Genomic DNA, 18845 nt, shown 5'->3' on the forward strand with positions numbered 1-18845 from the left:
CTCCTCCCTGATGGGAGCTGGGTGAAGTGGCGGGGTCGTCTGATTAGAAAGCCCCCTGTTCATGCTGTACCAGGCACCGCCAGCTTCCCAGGATCTGCTGGAGACATTATTCTCTCCGGTGGCCTGGGAATGGTTCAGGGTCCTGGAGATGAGCTGGGGGGTGCAGTCCTGTCTAACTATCTGTGTTCTGATCCAAATCGTGACCCCCGCTGGACTAATGAGAAAAGCACGTGGAGGGAAAAAGAACATGTGACGGGTCTGTTCAGGCTCTGGATCGTGAAATAAAGGTCTTATGTTGACTTCTCTTGTTCTTATAGTTCACATATAAGAAGACAAATCAACTTCTCACCACATACTGTGCACAACCAAAGAAGAAGCTGCAGTAAAACCCAGGAGGCAGAATTTCTTTTAACATTTGCTGTACAGCTGTTAACAAACATCGAAACAATTAAAGGTTTGTAGCTGTTTTATAGTGGCAAATAGCTGTTGTGTTTCACTGCAGAGGAGAGGGGGTTTAGGAGTCTGGACATTAGCATTTATCAAGTCCTTCAGCATGTCAGTGAAGTTAAGGTTATGAAGTTAGGTGGAAGCAGATCAACAGAGTCATAATCAGAGCTTAACAGAAGTTAAACATGGCAAACCAGTGGCCTGCTCGCCATCGTTCAGTTTACATACGCAAAGCTTGAATTGATTGGTTCAATTTTCTTGTTTTCATTTCTTCGCCTGTTGAGCGACACGACAGCAATGTTGACTCCTGCTCTTCCGCAGGACTGAAAACTGACGACTCTGTAGCTCCGACTACTGGCGGGAGCGTGCATGACAGTCACATGGATGAAACATGAAGAGGCTGCTCATTCTGGGATCAACTAGTGAGGATGCTTTCTTGGTTATGGGTTCACCATTTAGCTTTCCAGCTTCAGATACATTGTGGGACAGTGTGTGTGTGTGTGGGTGTGTTTCTTCAGTCAACTTGTCTGAGGTTTACTGGCTCCAGGCTCGTCAGTCTGCCCTTCATACATGGTTCTGAACTCTGCTGGTCCTCGGGCTAAGAGGGAATCCTCCCTCAGTCAGGACTCTGGTAAACGTCCTCGCCCAGCTGCCACCCAGACTGCAGCAGTGAACTGGAACATTTAATCTGGAGCTGTTACATCAGCCAGCTGTGATGGCATGCATAATGGAGTAATAAACCACTGGAGCCGATGCTGCTGATGCTCTGCTCTCTCGCCCAGACCCTCTCTGTAACAGCTGTGATTATCTGGAAAAGATCTCATTTTCCATATGAAACCGACGTCCATCATGAGGAAACACGAGCAGAGAAGAGTGAGGCTGAGGCTCGTACTATGTCACATTTTCAGAGCAAATGGAGAACGTGTCAGTTTATTTCCATTGCTGGTTGTGATGTTGGACATAAGGACAGTTTAGTTGTTGGTGGGCGGCGCAGTGGAGCTCCCACACTGCCCCTGTTGCAGAAATAAGCTTTACTCATCATGGCATCACAGCCTGAGTCAGACTCCATGCGGCTTTGTTTTTCACACTTGGCTGCTGTCGCGGAGCGAGTCTTCGTCCTGGTCCGTCTGTGACGGAGGCTGACCTGTGTTTGGCTTCGGCCTCAGTTCTGCTGCGACTCGTTTATCTGTACTGCCACATGATGAGCAGGTCATCTTTTCTTGACATGGATTTTTTTTTTTTTTTCAGAGCAGTGAAAATAATCTGCTCCACTTGGCCAAAGTACACAACACAACCGCACACAGAGGCACAGATATATTCACACATTATGCAACTCTGTCCCAAGCAGACGGGTATTAAATGAATTGATCCGCTGTTGGGAATAACATGTTTCTGCTATTGAGTCATGCTTTACTGCAGGGCTGCTGCTCTTTTCATTAAGCAGATTGGAATAACATTTCAAGCTCTTCACTTCTCGTTACATTCATCGTACATAAAAAAACTTCACAGCGGCTGTTTCTGTCTGTTAGCTGTAACATTATCCTGTTATCTCAGCAGTCACTATCTCACTAAACTCCTCTTTACTGGAGGGAGATCACTCAGTCTTCCTCACCCTATAAGAGAGGTCCCATTGCAAGTAGAATTAGCATTAACCCGTATCTCCAATGTCTGAGAGATTAATATTGATTAATAATTGGTGTGGATAAGTTTTTCTAAGACTCGTCTTAGTGATGATGGTTTATTCCAGCTGTGTTGTTGCTCAGTTAGTCCGTCAATTCTCTAACAAATCACTGACATCCCAATGGTGTAGATATGCCGAACCTTATTGTGTGTGTGTGTGTGTGTGTGTGTGTGTGTGTGTGTGTGTGTGTGTGTGTGTGTGTGTGTGTGTGTGTGTGTGTGTGTGTGTGTGTGCGTGCGTGCGTGTGTTTGTGTGTTTGTGTGTGTGTGTGTGTGTGTGTGTGTGTGTGTGTGTGTGTGTGTGTGTGGGTGTGTGTGTGTGTGTGCACGCGTGTGTGTGTGTGTGTGTGTGTGTGTGTGTGTGTGTGTGTGTGTATGTGTGTGTGTGTATGTGTGTGCGTGCGTGCGTGCGTGTGTGTGTGTGTTCGTGTGTGTGTGTGTGTGTGTGTGTGTGTGTGTGTGTGTGTGTGTGTGTGTGTGGGTGTGGGTGTGTGTGTGTGTGTGCACGCGTGTGTGTGTGTGTGTGTGTGTGTGTGTGTGTGTATGTGTGTGTGTGTATGTGTGTGCGTGCGTGTGTGTGTGTGTGTGTGTGTGTGTGTGTGGCTGTGGGTGTGTGTGTGTGTGTGTGTGTGTGTGTGTGTGTGTGTGTGTGTGTGTGTGTGTGTGTGATTCACAGCAATTACACTCTGATTCCTCTTACAATGTAGTTAGTATGCCGGGCCACGGGAGGGCGCTGTTGCTTGTTTTTGTAATGAAACCACACAGGCGTGTGCAGAGAACAAAACGCGATAAACATGAAGAAAATGGAGAGAACCCGACATCCGTATGGGCTGATGAGGCGTCGGATGCTATCAGGGGAGAGTCTCAATGCACATGTGCAGTAACAGCACTCCGTCACCTCCGGCAGTGTCTGCAGGGTGGAATCGTATCGGTGAAAGAAACGCTCCGCCTTGGGAGCCGGTATAAAAACACGTGTTGTGTAAACAGACCCACCAAAACGTGAAGAACGTTTTGCAGATAGATTTGTATTTGTGGTGTAAACGGGGCCTCAGACACAATCCATTGTCCTCTGCAGTCTTCTGGAGGACGGTGAACCATGTCCGATAGTTGATGACCTCCACTACTCACCAAGCAACCAGTCAGTGGAGTCAGGCAGTGGAATTTGATGTAATGATCACCATGACACCAGAGAGCCACGAACAAGAGGAGAACCTGGTAGATCGGTGCCTCGATGGTATCCTCCAGCTCCTCCTACGACGGCAGCATCGTGACCTCTTTCTTCTGACGTATTGACGCAGCCGGCGTCAGCACATGTGTGTGGACGTCGGCTCCCATTGAGGGGAGTTTGTCATCACGCAATGATACATTTCATTATGCATTACACTGACTAACAGAGTGTCAAGACATCAAACTGCTAAATTCATAAAAGCCTTCAGTCATGTAAAGTATTGCATACACTCGCATATAAATTGAAGAGAATTTTTCATAATGTGGAAAATGGAGGAGGTGTTTCTGTGTTTTTGGACGTCTTGTCATACAGCTGCTGATTCAGTCTGTGTTTAAACTCAACCTTTTGAAGGATGTAGCCTTGGAGTTTCTTTAATACAGGACACAGGAAACTCTGTGTCAGCTGTCGTGGACAATCTGGCTTTCAGTGCGCCGTGCCGGTGTCATCAAGAATCGCCATCTCGCTGGAGCTGGGCTTCCTCTCTGGTCGCCGTCAGGGTAAACCCCCTCTGGCCCAAATGTCCTGGACAGCACAAGTGTTGGAGCTGGAGCTCCCTCCAGTCATCCCAGTCTGAGCTGGTCTCCCCCTGCGAGGATCGAGGTCAGCGGACTCTTTGTCTCAGAGACAATCTGTGTCTCGGTCTCTGCTGGAGGTCGTCTGTTAGATTCCCGGCCTGCAAACAGCTGTTTGGAGTGCAGCCGTGGATATACGAGGGGGCTACACGGGAGCACGGGGCTCATATAGTCCAAACATGACGTGTATGCCAACAGTTGTCTGTGTGTATTTTAATTTGTGCGTGCGTAATGATATTCATGTGTCTCTCATACGTGCATGTCTCTGTATCTGTGCATGCTCAGGCTGTGCATACTCAACATTGTTTGATTTTGGTATTCATCCCAATTTCTATTTTTAGATATGTTGTTAAAAACACTCCCACCCGAGCCTTTAAATTCACACGTAAACACATTCACAGTGTAATAAAAGTCATTATTGGCAAAAAGTACAGTTGAAAGCACAAAGCAGGGAAAATATTCCAGTTTCTAATCAGTATTGTAATCTGACCAAATACTTTACTGTTATTTCTATTATTTCTCATAGGAGCATCAAAGTATATGTTTTAGGATTTCTATAGTTTTATTCTAAATGTTAAAAAGAAAATAAATACGTTTATCTAACATCACCAATGTGAACCTGTAAATCCACAGAGAAGCCAAAGTTCACTGGATTCATCACATTTATGTGTACTAAAATAACTCCACTCAATAAATCAGGCTGCTATATTAGTTTATTAAAAATAGAAGAAACATTCACGTGCTCAGCTTCTTTGCAGCTTCACAGCATTGAGTTATTTCAACGCAGGGGGATAAAATTCCTCTTGTCCTTAGAGGACGAGGAATCTCAAGAGATCGAGTCGCTTCGACCTCTTGTGGAGAACGAAGCTACTTTGAGAACAGACCAAATGAAACGCATTAAATAAACATCTTTTCAAACTAGAGCAGATTTGGAGCCGCCGGCTCTCCTGTAATGGGAGTGAAGTTCACACTTAGTCTCACTCCAATGGAAACGTTTTCGGTAAAAGCTGGACTGTTTTCACTATAAAACATAATGTCAGCGTCAGCTTCAAATGTAATACATTCACTAGACTGACAACTCAAGGGTTTTACTCTCAAGGTAAATGTTTAAATTTCTATTGATGTCTCTTCTCCGAGCCCCTCGGTTTTCTTTTCCTTGCTGTGCTCTACTGCATCGTTATTGAGAAAACATGTTGAGATAGTATTTTAATCCACTTTAATTTAATTTAATACTGATTGATTGATCCTTCCACCGGACAGTTCCTTCCTAGGCTCAGTCAACTTTATTGTTACTAATATATTTGGCCAATAACACAACAAATTTGTGTATATCACTAGGTTTTATTTGCCCTCAGTTGAGTCTTACAGGCTCAGGCTTGAGCCCTTCCAAAATCCCATCAATACACACAGATGTAATTTTTCAAAGGCACTCAAATCTCGTTAAGCATCCACAAATAATAATTAAAAAAAAAACACTCAAAAAACTCACATACGCATGCACAGGTTTTTTTATTTTACTGCCACTATATTAACTGTTGTTAAGGTCTTACTAAAAAAAACTCCAAAGTCTTAAATTAGCACTTTGGGAGTGTAGCAATGTGTTTACGTTGATATTCGGGTTTCATGACAAAGATCACCTGAAAGCGGCTTTGCTTTTGTGTTTTCAGTCAAAATTAGCACATTAATCAATTCTTGATGTGTTTTGACCCCTGGTGTTCCAGATGAAGTGGTGGCCCTGTTAACTGGTGACCAACTTCCTTCAGCATTCGCTTTTACGTCTAGCAACAGCAGATGTTAAAAACCCTGAAACCTGGCTTATAGGCTCTGACCTGGGTTATTGCCCCGCCCCCTCAGCGACATTAACTTCCCAGCTGCTGTAATCTAAAACTCCATCAAGACTTGTGGTTGTAGTTATTTAAATAGGCGATAATTTGTATGAATGATAACATGTCTAACATGTCATTACATATGCTAATCTCATTTCACTCCTATTGGTGTGGTTTTAAAGTAGAATTTAAAAACTGTGATTAATCGTGAGTTAACTCACCAGTATTGTGTGATTAATCACGATTAAAAATGTTGTTTTACAGCCCTAATTTTCTGTTAAGAAAAGTTTCACCCATGAAGGGAACCACTACTGGGTGCTGTAGAAACACACATGCACACAGAAGGCAGCACGATGTGAAGCTTCAAGCTCCTTCAAACTGCCCTTCCTCATGCTGGAGGTTCAGTCAGAGTAAGAACTGTGTCTCCACATATGCAGATGATGTTGTGGTGAATGTTGAGAACAGTGAGCTGTACAAACACTATCCGTCCTCCATTGTTAACGTTCGCCTGCATGCACTTCATACATATGATTTACTATGACTGTGGCAGTGTGTGCAATTCACAGTGTTGAAGAAAAGTAGTGTTTTCACTGTTTACAAAGAGCAGAGAGGGAACGACACACACTTGAAGCTGTTTTCAGAAAGTTTTTCGTGTTACTGCATTGTTTTTGGCCGATCCTCCTCACGGTGCAGCGTTATAGGAGCTTGAAAACTGCTTTTTTTGAGAACAGGCAGACATTTGAAAACCCTGTTTCAGGGTTGATTAGCAAGATTGCGCATTTGCTGAAAACAGTAATGTCACCACCCCACCTCTGGACCCGATAACCCAGCGACCCTCTCCACGACGTCACTTCACAACAACAATGTTGGACTGCCTGCTCCAGATCCAGTCGCTTGACTCAGGCCAGATGTCAGACTTTTTTGGTTTTTCCATTTTGCCTGCTCCGTGTCTTCTTCTCAGTTGTTGGTGTATTTCTATGGCAGAGTCACAGCGCCACCTATAGGCCTGGCATATGTACTACATCATTTTGAGTAGTTCTCAAGGTGTCATGTGGACACAGATGATTCCTGCACCGAAGCCATGTGGACGGCAAACTTTTTAAAAACAACGGGGGCGGAAAAAGCATAAATGAGCAGCCAAAACGCAAAAAACATTTTTCACTTGAAAATGTTGAAAACGTCACGTAAACGAAGAAATTATTCAGTTCTCCAGACGTGAGCCGAATGTGACTAAATGTGTCCCAAGTGAGGGAGCACCAGTGGCGTCTGTGTTTGATGCAAGTTTTTTTTGTAAACAGCAGACACACACACACGCACACGCACACGCACACACACACACACACACACACACACACACACACACACACACACACACACACACACACACACACACACACACACACACACACACACACACACACACACACACACACTGGTCCATATCTGGGTCGGACACTTATTAGTCATCAGTGACTCAAATAAAAATATCAGGTTTGATGAGTCTGTTTTCACCTTCTGCTACACCATTGTGTTCTCTCAAACACTGTCAGTTTTTGCGTGTGTGTGTGTGTGTGTGTGTGTGTGTGTGTGTGTGTGTGTGTGTGTGTGTGTGTGTGTGTGTGTGTGTGTGTGTGTGTGTGTGTGTGTGCGTGCGTGTGTGTGTGTGTTGCAGTTCTTTGGGGGGGAAAGCCCCTTCTCGTGCTCCTCCCCTCCCAGACAAATATGACAGCAGCCTGGATGCCAACCTTCCTTTCATCAGTCCTTCCTCTTTTTTTAACCTTCCATTCCCAGAAGGCCGTGCTTCCGGCTGCACGTGAGACCGGGACTCTGCCCTTTACCTCATTGCCTGGGGGCTGCTTTTCGAGGTCATTATTTCAATACATGCCTCTGGTTAACTGTTGCTCCTCCCTGCCCCCCATGCAGCCCGGCAGAACCCACTGACCTACTAACCAGAGCAGAAACAAACAGCTTCCAGCGTGTCTGCTCGCCGCAGATCCCTGCAGCTGTGTGGGGATCGCCGCTCCAATCCCCTCCGTCTGCAGCCACAGTGAGATCAACTGAGAGGAAAGGTCAGGCGCAGTCACATTGTACCATGTGAATGCTCTTTTCCCGGCTTTAACTGATGCTTCTCTAACAAGCGCAAACGGTAATGGGAGCAGTGACACGTCCTCTTTTCTGCAGGGAAATTCAACCGTTTCTTTAAAAGCTCCACTGGGCGGTTTGCTGCGTCACTTTTAAATATTGACCAAAGGTGTGTTTGCCCTCAGCAGTTCAGACAAAGTGAAGACAAACGCCAGTGTGGTTGTTGTATGAGTGCAGCTTCTTTGCCTGAACTCTGCCAGAGTGTGGAACAAATCGTTTCTACACATCAAATGTGTTAGAATAAAAAAAAAGACCAGTGAATAGAATTAGGCCAAATCAACACGGCTCACAGAAAGACCACTGTCATCACAGGTTTTTATCTCAACTCAATGAGATGGAAGGTTTTTCTACATCAAAAGAGACATTTTCTACTGAGACGCATTGAAATTTATTAAACAATTTCTTGTTGTCATACTAGACGACAAATCAAGCTGGAAATTACATCACAAATATCTGAATTGATTTCATAAAAGATGAAAAGGCCTGTTTAACAACCTCTGTGTGTTTTTGTTCTGTTTCTTCTTCATACCATACACTGTATGTGGGCTGGAAATAAAAGAAAAAGAAGATCCACCTTTCACTTTACAAAATCTATTAAAAAAGATATTTAGAAAGTCTGAATTTAGAAAACCAAACTTATGTAGGTAATTTTGCAAAGGATGTATTTGAACAATTTCTATAATTATCTAATAATGTTTCATTCATTGAATTTTTGCATTTAATGCCATAATGATGCTTTTTATTTGAACACCACATGCGTGATGACTAATAAATAGTATTTCTTTTTTTAATAATATAAATTGTCAACAAAAGATGAAGCTCGTTTTGCTGCATTTCCAGAAATAAATTATTCAGCCACTCTTTGTATTGTTCTGTGTTTGCTTATGTAGGGATTTATCACCTCATATGGATCACTATTTATGTTTTGGTTGGCTATCGATAATGATTAATAATGATCAAAGATAGTTATTAATAATGTTGTTGAAATTTAATCTGATGTGTATCAGAACCTCGGAGCTCCACCTGTCAAAACAGGAAATGATAGTCAATTCAGTTCTATCAGTCTCATAAGATATACTAAACAATTAATCAGGAATTTGAATTAATAGTTAAATTAATTACAATTACCAGAATTAACAAAGCTTGAAGGATTTTGGAGTTCTTGACACAGAAGAGTCGACATTTCATTCACCTTTGTGCTCATTAATAAAACAGCAAGTATGATTCCAAACATTATATTTATTAACAATGAAAACAAATAAAACACAGATTCTAAATACATATATACAGCTGGGTGTGTGTTGGTGTGTGTGTGTGTGGCGAGAGACAGAGAGAGAGAGAGAGAGAGAGATGGATGGAGGGTGTGTGTGAGACGTGTGATGGAACTACAAAACAAGATGGTGGATCACAAGAAACTACATTCCAATGGAGGTTATCAGAGAGCAGGAGGTCTGTCCTGGATCTCGACCATGTGCTAGGAGAACAATGGAACAATAGAAGCTAGTCTTTAGCGTCTGCTTCCGGTGTGTCTCTGCTAAAGGACCATTTCTAGAATGAGTTTATGTGAATGCGATTTGTCTTGTAAAACATCAGGAGTCGTCAGATGGTGTTCAGTTACTGTGTGATGTTGTCTTTGATGTGATATGTGTAGGATTGTGAGTTAACTAGTTAGTAAAGCAAAGATTAGCATGCAGACCCTGTGTCTGTGGCAGAGCTAACGTTGGTTTACAGGTTGATAACTGCTCCTAATATCATTATCTATAGAACTCAATCACTGTAACAGAATCAACACATCTTCATAAAGTTAAACAGTTCTATCGTAGCATCAGGTTTAACTAGTCTCAGCTAATGCCCAGTTGTTGTTACCACTTCCTTGAAGGAGTTCATTTGTTGTCCTGCTGGAGGGAAGCTGGTGTCTTCTCCTGTAGTTAGCACCTCCTGCTAACTGTGGTTGCTGGTTCTGCAGGCTGAGGAGAAGAAGATGAAGTTGATGTTTCAGGAGTCCTTCTTTGCAGCTCCTGGTTGTTCCTTTTGTCCAGACTGAGGAGCTGGTCGCTCAGGTCTGTGATGGTTTTCCTGCTGGTTGAGGAAAACACAAAGAAGTTCTGTGAGGCGTCGTTTCCCTGGTCCCGTCCTGGAGGAACCGGGTGGGTTCCCTGGAGAGCAGACTCTGGCCGCTGGTCTCCGGTCTTGGGAAGGTCTCCTCGGAGTCTTCACTGCAAGAGAGGAGTGGAGGCCCCCAGGCCTCTGGTGTTAGCTGTGTGCTAACGCTGGATGAGCTGCTCTCCAGCAACTCACCTACTCAGGGTCCAGTCTTGCAAGAGAGAAAGAAGCCTGGCTTCGCAGGCTCTTTGTTCCACGTGTGGATTCAGAGGTGTCAAAGCCTGAGAGCTTCAACCAATCAGTGACTGGCTGATTGCATGGGGGGAGAGTCTTGTGAGCAGAAAGGGGGGAGGAAGGTCCTGCGGAAGCCCTCCACCCCACTGGGTGTGATGGTCAATCACATTCCTGGGTCAGAATTCATGTCATGACTGCGTCTCATGACAAATGAATATTGTCTCTAACCAAAAAATGAACAAACTTTCTGTGGTCTTGTGACATCCCAACACTTAGTAAAGTGGTGAAATTCCCAACTTTCATACAGATTTTTTTTTATCAGATTATCTTCAAGAACTCTTTCCTGCTTCAGAGGAAATTCTTTGTTTGTAAAAAAAAATTGCTACATTATTAATAAACTTTGTGTTTTTTGAGTTTAGTATTCTTGAGAGTTAAACGAGTTGTTAAGCTTGAAGCTGCACTCAACCAGAACATTTGTCTTACTCATGTTTGGCCTCACTGAGTAATACCCTGCTTCTGTGCCTCACTGGAGTTTTCCGTTGTGGCCTGAGAGGATGAGCTGAGTGTTTCCACAAACCGGATCGAAAAGAAAGCAGTTCTTGTGTCTGCGGTGGTGAGGTGGCCGTTAAACAATTAAAGAGGGTGTCGAGTTCAATTTTGCCAGTGGGGGTGTAGATGCCACCAACTCTCTTCCTCGTCACCAGACTCCAGACTCACAGTTTGGAACAAAGTTGTTTATTTGAAACAGGCGTTATAAGAAGTCAGGTGATTGGACGAACTTGTGATACTTACCTACTTTGACTTGTGTCCTCCGCTTTGAGTTGGGAGTCAACACACACTGTTTTCATGAAGCAGGCCCGATGAAAAGTGAACCAGCAAACACTACGTCTCAGTGGGACAGTTTGGACCTGAGGCGTTCAACTGCTTGTCAGCCTGTTTGTACAATGAAGGGCCACGATCATTTATCAAAAGGAAAAACAATAACCTCTTAACAAAAGCCTCAAAGCTGCATGGGCCAGGCTAATAAACCACTGCCTTTAAAATGTTAAAAAAACAACAACTTTAAAATTGTTTGTTTTAAAAGAGCAGGACATCCAAGTATTGATGATGAGGAAGGAAAACATGCTGCATTGTCTCTTACACTACTGATCACAAGTTTGAGAACACTCTGATTTTTCAACGTTTTTTATTGATAATAATTCAGTTTTATGTCTCGGTGCACTCTGAAATGAAAACATAGAGCAAATAAACATTTAGAGTTAAAATAGAAATCATAGACTCAATTGATGAATCAAAATTCCTTGTAAACTTGTACTGGTTAAATTAGCCCCCGTCTGCAGACCTAACAGCCAAACACACTCGTGGCTTTCTTTCTCCAATGGAAATCAAATATTGGTCAGAAAGTTCTTCCAGCTCTTAAAGGTATAGTAGAGGATTTTCTTCTTCCTTCCGTCTCGGGAGCAGGTACAGCGTTGCGCATGCGCACTTTTTTCAAACGGTGGAGAGGGCGGTTCTTTCCTAAAATTCCTGAAAATCCTCCTGTATACCTTTAAGCAAACGTTCCCTTGAATGTGAGGCACTATGGTCGGCTGCTTTGCTCTCACACTTCTGTCCAGTTCATCAGCAAACCAGCTCGATGGGGCTTCTGGGGCACTCTGGGTTTTCAAACTACCTCCTTGTTTCCTTTCCTAATGAACTTCTCCAGTCGTTTCGAGGTGTTTGGGGTCATTTTGTTGCGAGGAGATGATTCCTGACCAGCTGGGCTCTGTGCTTGAAGTTGTTGTCCTGTGTTGTCTTATCACACAAGCTCTTAACTCTCACAAACCTATCTTATCCTTCTGCTGTGGCTTTGCTACTGCCTGGCCTCTTCCTGTCACAGTTTCAGCTTCTGAAGGTCTTTTGATGATGAAGGAAACTGGACTCACTGACACCTCGACTTTCTTTGAATCACTCCGTCACAAAGACCAACACTTTTCATTGTGATGATGGTCTGTCTCTCTTCCTAACTGCCTTTTCTGGCCATTTTTATCACAACGCCTGACTTTCCGCAGTGCAATAGTGTTCAGCTGATGCTGACGAGGGTCTGACACCACAGACAAGAGGGGGTTGCAAGTGATCCAGAAGAGTTGGAACACCTGCAGGAATTACTGGCACTGACCTTCAAGGCTCGATCAACCTCATCAAAAAATCGTTTATTGTTCACTGGAAAAGGCCTTTAACAAAAAAAAAAAAAAAGAAATGTACATAATTTTTCAGCTTTGATGAACTTTATCTTTCACCATTTCAAGCTATTCATTGTGTTCTAGTTAGTCTGTTTGAAAACTATTTATTCCACTTTATTTAGATCTCTCTCTCTATGTGGCTGTAGAATCAATGATCACTCGTGTGGCAGAAGCTTTGAGTTTAAGTTATCTACATCAGAACATCTTTCCTTGTTTTACACTCATTTTATTTAAGATATTGGCGCTTGACCTCACCTAACATGGGAAGAGGAGCAGGACAGGCCACCAGTCCTTCACAAACACATGAAACAAACAGTCTCACACTTTCAGATCCACCGTTTAACCTTGACATGGAATACTGAGGAACTTGGAGGAACTTGCACACGGGGAACATGTAAAGTCAGCTATCTGGATTTTAGCCATCATATCACCAGGCTGTCATTCGTATCTCCATGACTCACAGTTATTACTACTTAATATAATCTCAATATGTGTTAACTCCCATCTGAACGCTCTCCTGGACAAAGTGCTTGTTTGATTGTGGTTTATCATGGATCTATGTGCACCCTGACAGGTATCACATCTCATCTCTACTGAGTTCCTTTATTTTGTTAGATTATGAAGATGTCAAATCGATAGACCAATGGCTTTTTAAGACATTAACCCCTTGTCAGGCACATGGCAATATGGTTACCTCAGTATTTATTCAGTTTTTTGTTTTTTTAAGTTAATAATTGTGAACCCTGGCAGTTGGTTGAAAACCTGGTTAAGTGGTGCTAAACATGGGGATGAGCTGCTTATGCTCCTTCACATTTTGTAAGCTGGCCTTGCTTTCAGTTTGCTGTGTTTAACGTGAAAATGGAAAATAATTATGCAAAATTCACTTCCTAAGGATTTCCTCACAGTAATATGTGTCCCCACAGCCTGTGTGTGAGCCCCCAGAAGTGAAAGATGTCCGTCATCTCCTTCGTTTGCTCCATTTAGTAGTGAATGTGTGCTCATACAGGGAGTTCCAGGACATTCAGAGACTTTCCCTTCATGATGTCATGCAGGGAAACAACCACTCCCTCTGGTCGTGGAGCTCTGCCTTACTGATATTGTGAATAATTTCAGTACAATATGAAAAACCGTAGCAGCCGTCAGTTAGCAGGAGCTAGCGTTAGCTACCTGGTAGTAACTAACAACACACCAACAGTTCTGAAACATCCTGCTGAAGCTGCAGAGGCTCAATGTCTTCAGGAGCTTCTCCTTCTGGGTCACATTCTGCTTCAAACTGGTTGAACGACAGCAGACAGACGAGTCACAAAGATAAATCTACCGTCAACATTAGCACATTGTATTCGTGTTTTGGATTAAATGGTTGCCCTGTTAAATGGTGACAACTTCCTTTAATGTCCACCTAAGCTGCTGGTAACCATATGTAGTAAATAGCAAATGGATTTCAGCTATATAGCGCTTTTCAACTTTTTAATTAATGAACGGTCCCATTAAAATAAGATTCATAAAAGCTATGACACTTCTAAAGTTCATTGTAAATTCTGTTTAACGGCGTTCGTCAGGACAGCTTTGGATTTCTGTCAGGATTTTTAACCTCTGCTATTAGCAGCAAAAGGGACACTAAAGAGTCACCAGTTAACAGGGAAACCACATAAGCCGTGGTCCCGCCGTGCAGTACGTGCCGGAGCAGGGCGGGGCGGGGCGGGGCGGGGCGGGGCGGGAGGGTACTCAGGCAACCGGCCCAGTAAAGCCTTGAGCCTCATTTCTCCATGACACAGCTTCAAATCTGTCAGTGTGAACAGCAGCCCCATTCCATCCCGGCACAAACAGTGCGGTGGGACCGTGGCGTGAATCTGAAAGACCCAACAGCTTCTCCCAGAGATGGACTTGGAGTTTGTGGACAGAAACAGAAACAGCCTGTTCTCAGTAGAGGTCAGGAGACGTCAGCCTTTAAGACTGGCTGACGTTCAGGACCGAGGCTGGATTTGGGGAAATACACTCTGAATTTGAAATTGATTAAAAACGGCGTAAACTGGAACCATTAAAAAGAAAGTGCTTTAGCACAGAATACCTCGTAAAAGTGTTTGTTTATTATTTCCAGTGTTTGTAGGAAGTCATATTCAGATTATTTCAATGGAGTAATAATGCATGACATAATTGGTCAGTGGCATTCAGGTGTGTGTCCCCAATTTGTACGGGAAAATTGTTTAAATGCTTGAAATGGTCATTTGAGTGTGAACTCTAAATTTCAATGCTTTTCAGCACATTAAATTCATATTAATGCTACATAGTGGTGCTTATTTACACCTTGATCACTTAAGGCACCTGTGTTTTGATGAAGGACTGAGATCTGAATGTTTTGGTAGCAGGGGCAGTTCCTGTTCACGGGTCCTCACACTTGTTGTCGCTGCACGTGAGGCCGAGGTCGCAGCGTCTGGTCATTCTTGCAGCCTGAGAAAGCTTCGATTTCCACACTGTCCTCCAGCGTACACAGAAAAATGTACTTTCAGCAGATCAAGCATTAATGAAATGTGGGGAATTTGAAGAATACATGCAACCAGATGCACCTTTGTGTTTTATGTGGATCGTTTTGTTCTGGCTCAGATTTTTGTCAGGGGGAATTTTTTGACGCAGTTTGATATCTACACTGCAGCCAGGACGCGGTGTGACGGACAGACGGCCTGCTCGGGCACGCCGGCACGTAATGGGAGCGGTAACGTGAGACGTCGGCCCCGTGAGTCCCTGCATTTGTGGAGCGTGTTTGTGCGCGAGCCAAGTGACGGCGCCGATCATTCTGCTGCGAGAGGAAGGAGCTGGATGTGCAGTAACTTCACACTGCCTCGCCCTCGTTTGGTGGCCACTGTATAAAGATGGAGGGAATTGTGAGTCGGGCTAATTGTGTGTTTGGGAATCTCCCAGTGGGCTTCCAGTATTGACTGTGTATTTGGGTATGGGGCCAAATGAGAAGGCGGCTCACGCTGGCAGTAAGACCATAAATCCAGCTGCCTCCTGCGTGTCTCGGGGAGAAGCTGTGAGTTCCCGCCAACCGGTGGTTCGGAAGAGACGCTCACCGGGATTGGAGGTAGATTTTCTACGTGTGGGAGAGGTCGTGGAGGTACTTTTCCCAGCTTAACTATTTATGGTCCCATGCCATCGACCCCTGCAGGTTTTCTGTGTTTTCGTCTCCAGCGAGGAGTCGGAGTGGAAGTCCGCTCCCCGCCGCTGCCTCCGGAGAGCAAGAGACCCCCCCCCCGTCTGCGTGTCGCTTTGACCTCGGACTGTGGCCACCGAAACTGTGTCCCTTTGTATACATGTGTTTCGGAGTGTGTGTACCACAGGGAGGCTGTGTGGTGCGCCCCGCCCTGCCGACTCCTTTAAATAAGCACCGCTGTGTGTTTTTGGAGTGGAAGGAACTCGCGCTGCTCTGAAAACAGGCTGCAGGAAGTGGGAGGAAAAGATAGGATGGAGACAACTGCATTGTTTTTATTAAGTGTTTAAATGTTTTGTATATAAAGCCCAAAGAGTATTCCTGGTGTCACAGTAGTCAAGCAACGCTCCAACAACACTCTTCCATTCCTTAATGACAGGATATCCTGAACCACACCTTCTCCATAATCATATTCTTCTGCTTTTATTTGCCAGCTGTCACTAATTCCATTTCCACCAAATTTATCACTTAACTAAACTACATTGTTTATTATATCAGGATAATCTACTGGAGAGCAAAATATGGATATGATCTTAAGTTTCTTAGAAGGTACCACCATCATTCTTTTTTTTGATGCTGTTCATTTTTTTTTTTAAAATAAATCCAACCTACACTCAATTTATCTTTGTTTATCCTCATTTATCTTTTTCTATTGGCCTGTAAATTTTATCTGGATTGAGTCTGACCAGTAAGATTGTATCTACAAATACAAGTAAATATTTTGTAATAAATCACATCGCAGAATGTTTCCACTTAGATTTATACAAATTTTTTTTTTTTACAAAACCTGGAAACCTTAAAAAAAGAACAGGAGATCTACAATATTTGTACTTTTTCTTCTTTACGATGCCTCCTGTTGTAAAACACAGTCAAAATGCCATGACTATTAGAATTTGCTGCGACTAATAATGCAATAAAGCACTTGCCTCTCGCTTTGTTCAGGCTGATCAAATCTACAAACAACTGAAATCCTCAGTGTTTTTTTTCTTCATGCTGGTGTTTGTATCCCTCAAGACACTTTCTGCAGTCTTCAGTCGCTGATGCTACATTGCAAGCAACAGTCAAGCTACATTTGAAACTGACACAGTCCATGTTTAAAGTTCTGCTCCTTTCTGTTTGCTTTTACTCACTGCTGTGTCTCTCTCTATATTCAGATTTTTGGAATTATAAGGAACTCTTTTGGTTCTTGCTCCTGTTTCTGATGACCTTGCCTCAGTGCTGTGCTTTTGTAGTGTCCACATGGGGTCTGTGACACTGTTTCGCAACAGATTCCTCCTTATGTTCACCATATTTTAAAATACTGTCCCTCTTAATTAATGCAGAACTTCAGGGAACTGTAAGTGAGGCCCTTTGCTGTTAGTTGGTTTTGTCGGTAGATGAGAGCATGTCTCCATTCTTATCACTTTTTAAAGTGCAGACAATCTGAGTCTCCAGAGGGGAGAACTGCATTCTGCTCTATTCCTGCTAGAAATACTTTGTAACATCTACTAACTGAAGTCGATACGTGACAGGATCTCGTAGCGTAATTAAGACTGTTGAGAATATATTTGAACCCCTCACGGTAGATAGAGGCATCTTCTTCCATCCAGCCACATCTCTGTGCCCTGAGGGAACTTATCTCAGCTGCTTGTATCACCGATCTTATTATTCTGGTCATGACTCAAAGTTCTCTGCTTCAGGTGAGAGTAGGGATGTAGACAAGAGGCCCATTGCTTCCTTTAGAGCTTCCTTTAGCCTAGGAAACACTGATGCTTCCTTTAGAGCCTCCTTTAGCCTAGGAAACACTGATGCTTCCTTTAGAGCCTCCTTTAGCCTAGGAAACACTGATGTTTCCTTTAGAGCCTCCTTTAGCCTGGGAAACACTGATGCTTCCTTTAGAGCCTCCTTTAGCCTAGGAAACACTGATGCTTCCTTTAGAGCCTCCTTTAGCCTAGGAAACACTGATGCTTCATTTAGAGCCTCCTTTAGCCTAGGAAACACTGATGCTTCCTTTAGAGCCTCCTTTAGCCTAGGAAACACTGATGCTTCCTTTAGAGTCTCCTTTAGCCTAGGAAACACTGATGCTTCCTTTAGAGCCTCCTTTAGCCTAGGAAACACTGATGCTTCCTTTAGAGCCTCCTTTAGCCTAGGAAACACTGATGCTTCCTTTAGAGCCTCCTTTAGCCTAGGAAACGCTGATGCTTCCTTTAGAGCCTCCTTTAGCCTAGGAAACACTGATGCTTCCTTTAGAGCCTCCTTTAGCCTAGGAAACACTGATGCTTCCTTTAGAGCCTCCTTTAGCCTAGGAAACACTGATGCTTCCTTTAGAGCCTCCTTTAGCCTAGGAAACACTGATGCTTCATTTAGAGCCTCCTTTAGCCTAGGAAACACTGATGCTTCCTTTAGAGCCTCCTTTAGCCTAGGAAACACTGATGCTTCCTTTAGAGTCTCCTTTAGCCTAGGAAACACTGATGCTTCCTTTAGAGCCTCCTTTAGCCTAGGAAACACTGATGCTTCCTTTAGAGCCTCCTTTAGCCTAGGAAACACTGATGCTTCCTTTAGAGCCTCCTTTAGCCTAGGAAACGCTGATGCTTCCTTTAGAGCCTCCTTTAGCCTAGGAAACGCTGATGCTTCCTTTAGAGCCTCCTTTAGCCTAGGAAACACTGATGCTTCCTTTAGAGCCTCCTTTAGCCTGGGAAACACTGATGCTTCCTTTAGAGCCTCCTTTAGCCTAGGAAACACTGATGCTTCCTTTAGAGCCTCCTTTAGCCTAGGAAACACTGATGCTTCCTTTAGAGCCTCCTTTAGCCTAGGAAACACTGATGCTTCCTTTAGAGCCTCCTTTAGCCTAGGAAACACTGATGCTTCCTTTAGAGCCTCCTTTAGCCTAGGAAACACTGATGCTTCCTTTAGAGCCTCCTTTAGCCTAGGAAACACTGGTGCTTCCTTTAGAGCCTCCTTTAGCCTAGGAAACACTGATGCTTCCTTTAGAGCCTCCTTTAGCCTAGGAAACACTGATGCTTCCTTTAGAGCCTCCTTTAGCCTAGGAAACACTGATGCTTCCTTTAGAGCCTCCTTTAGCCTAGGAAACACTGATGCTTCCTTTAGAGCCTCCTTTAGCCTAGGAAACACTGATGCTTCCTTTAGAGCCTCCTTTAGCCTAGGAAACACTGATGCTTCCTTTAGAGCCTCCTTTAGCCTAGGAAA

Source organism: Blennius ocellaris (assembly GCF_963422515.1).
Source record: "Blennius ocellaris genome assembly, chromosome: 5".
Classification (NCBI taxonomy): Eukaryota; Metazoa; Chordata; class Actinopteri; order Blenniiformes; family Blenniidae; genus Blennius; species Blennius ocellaris.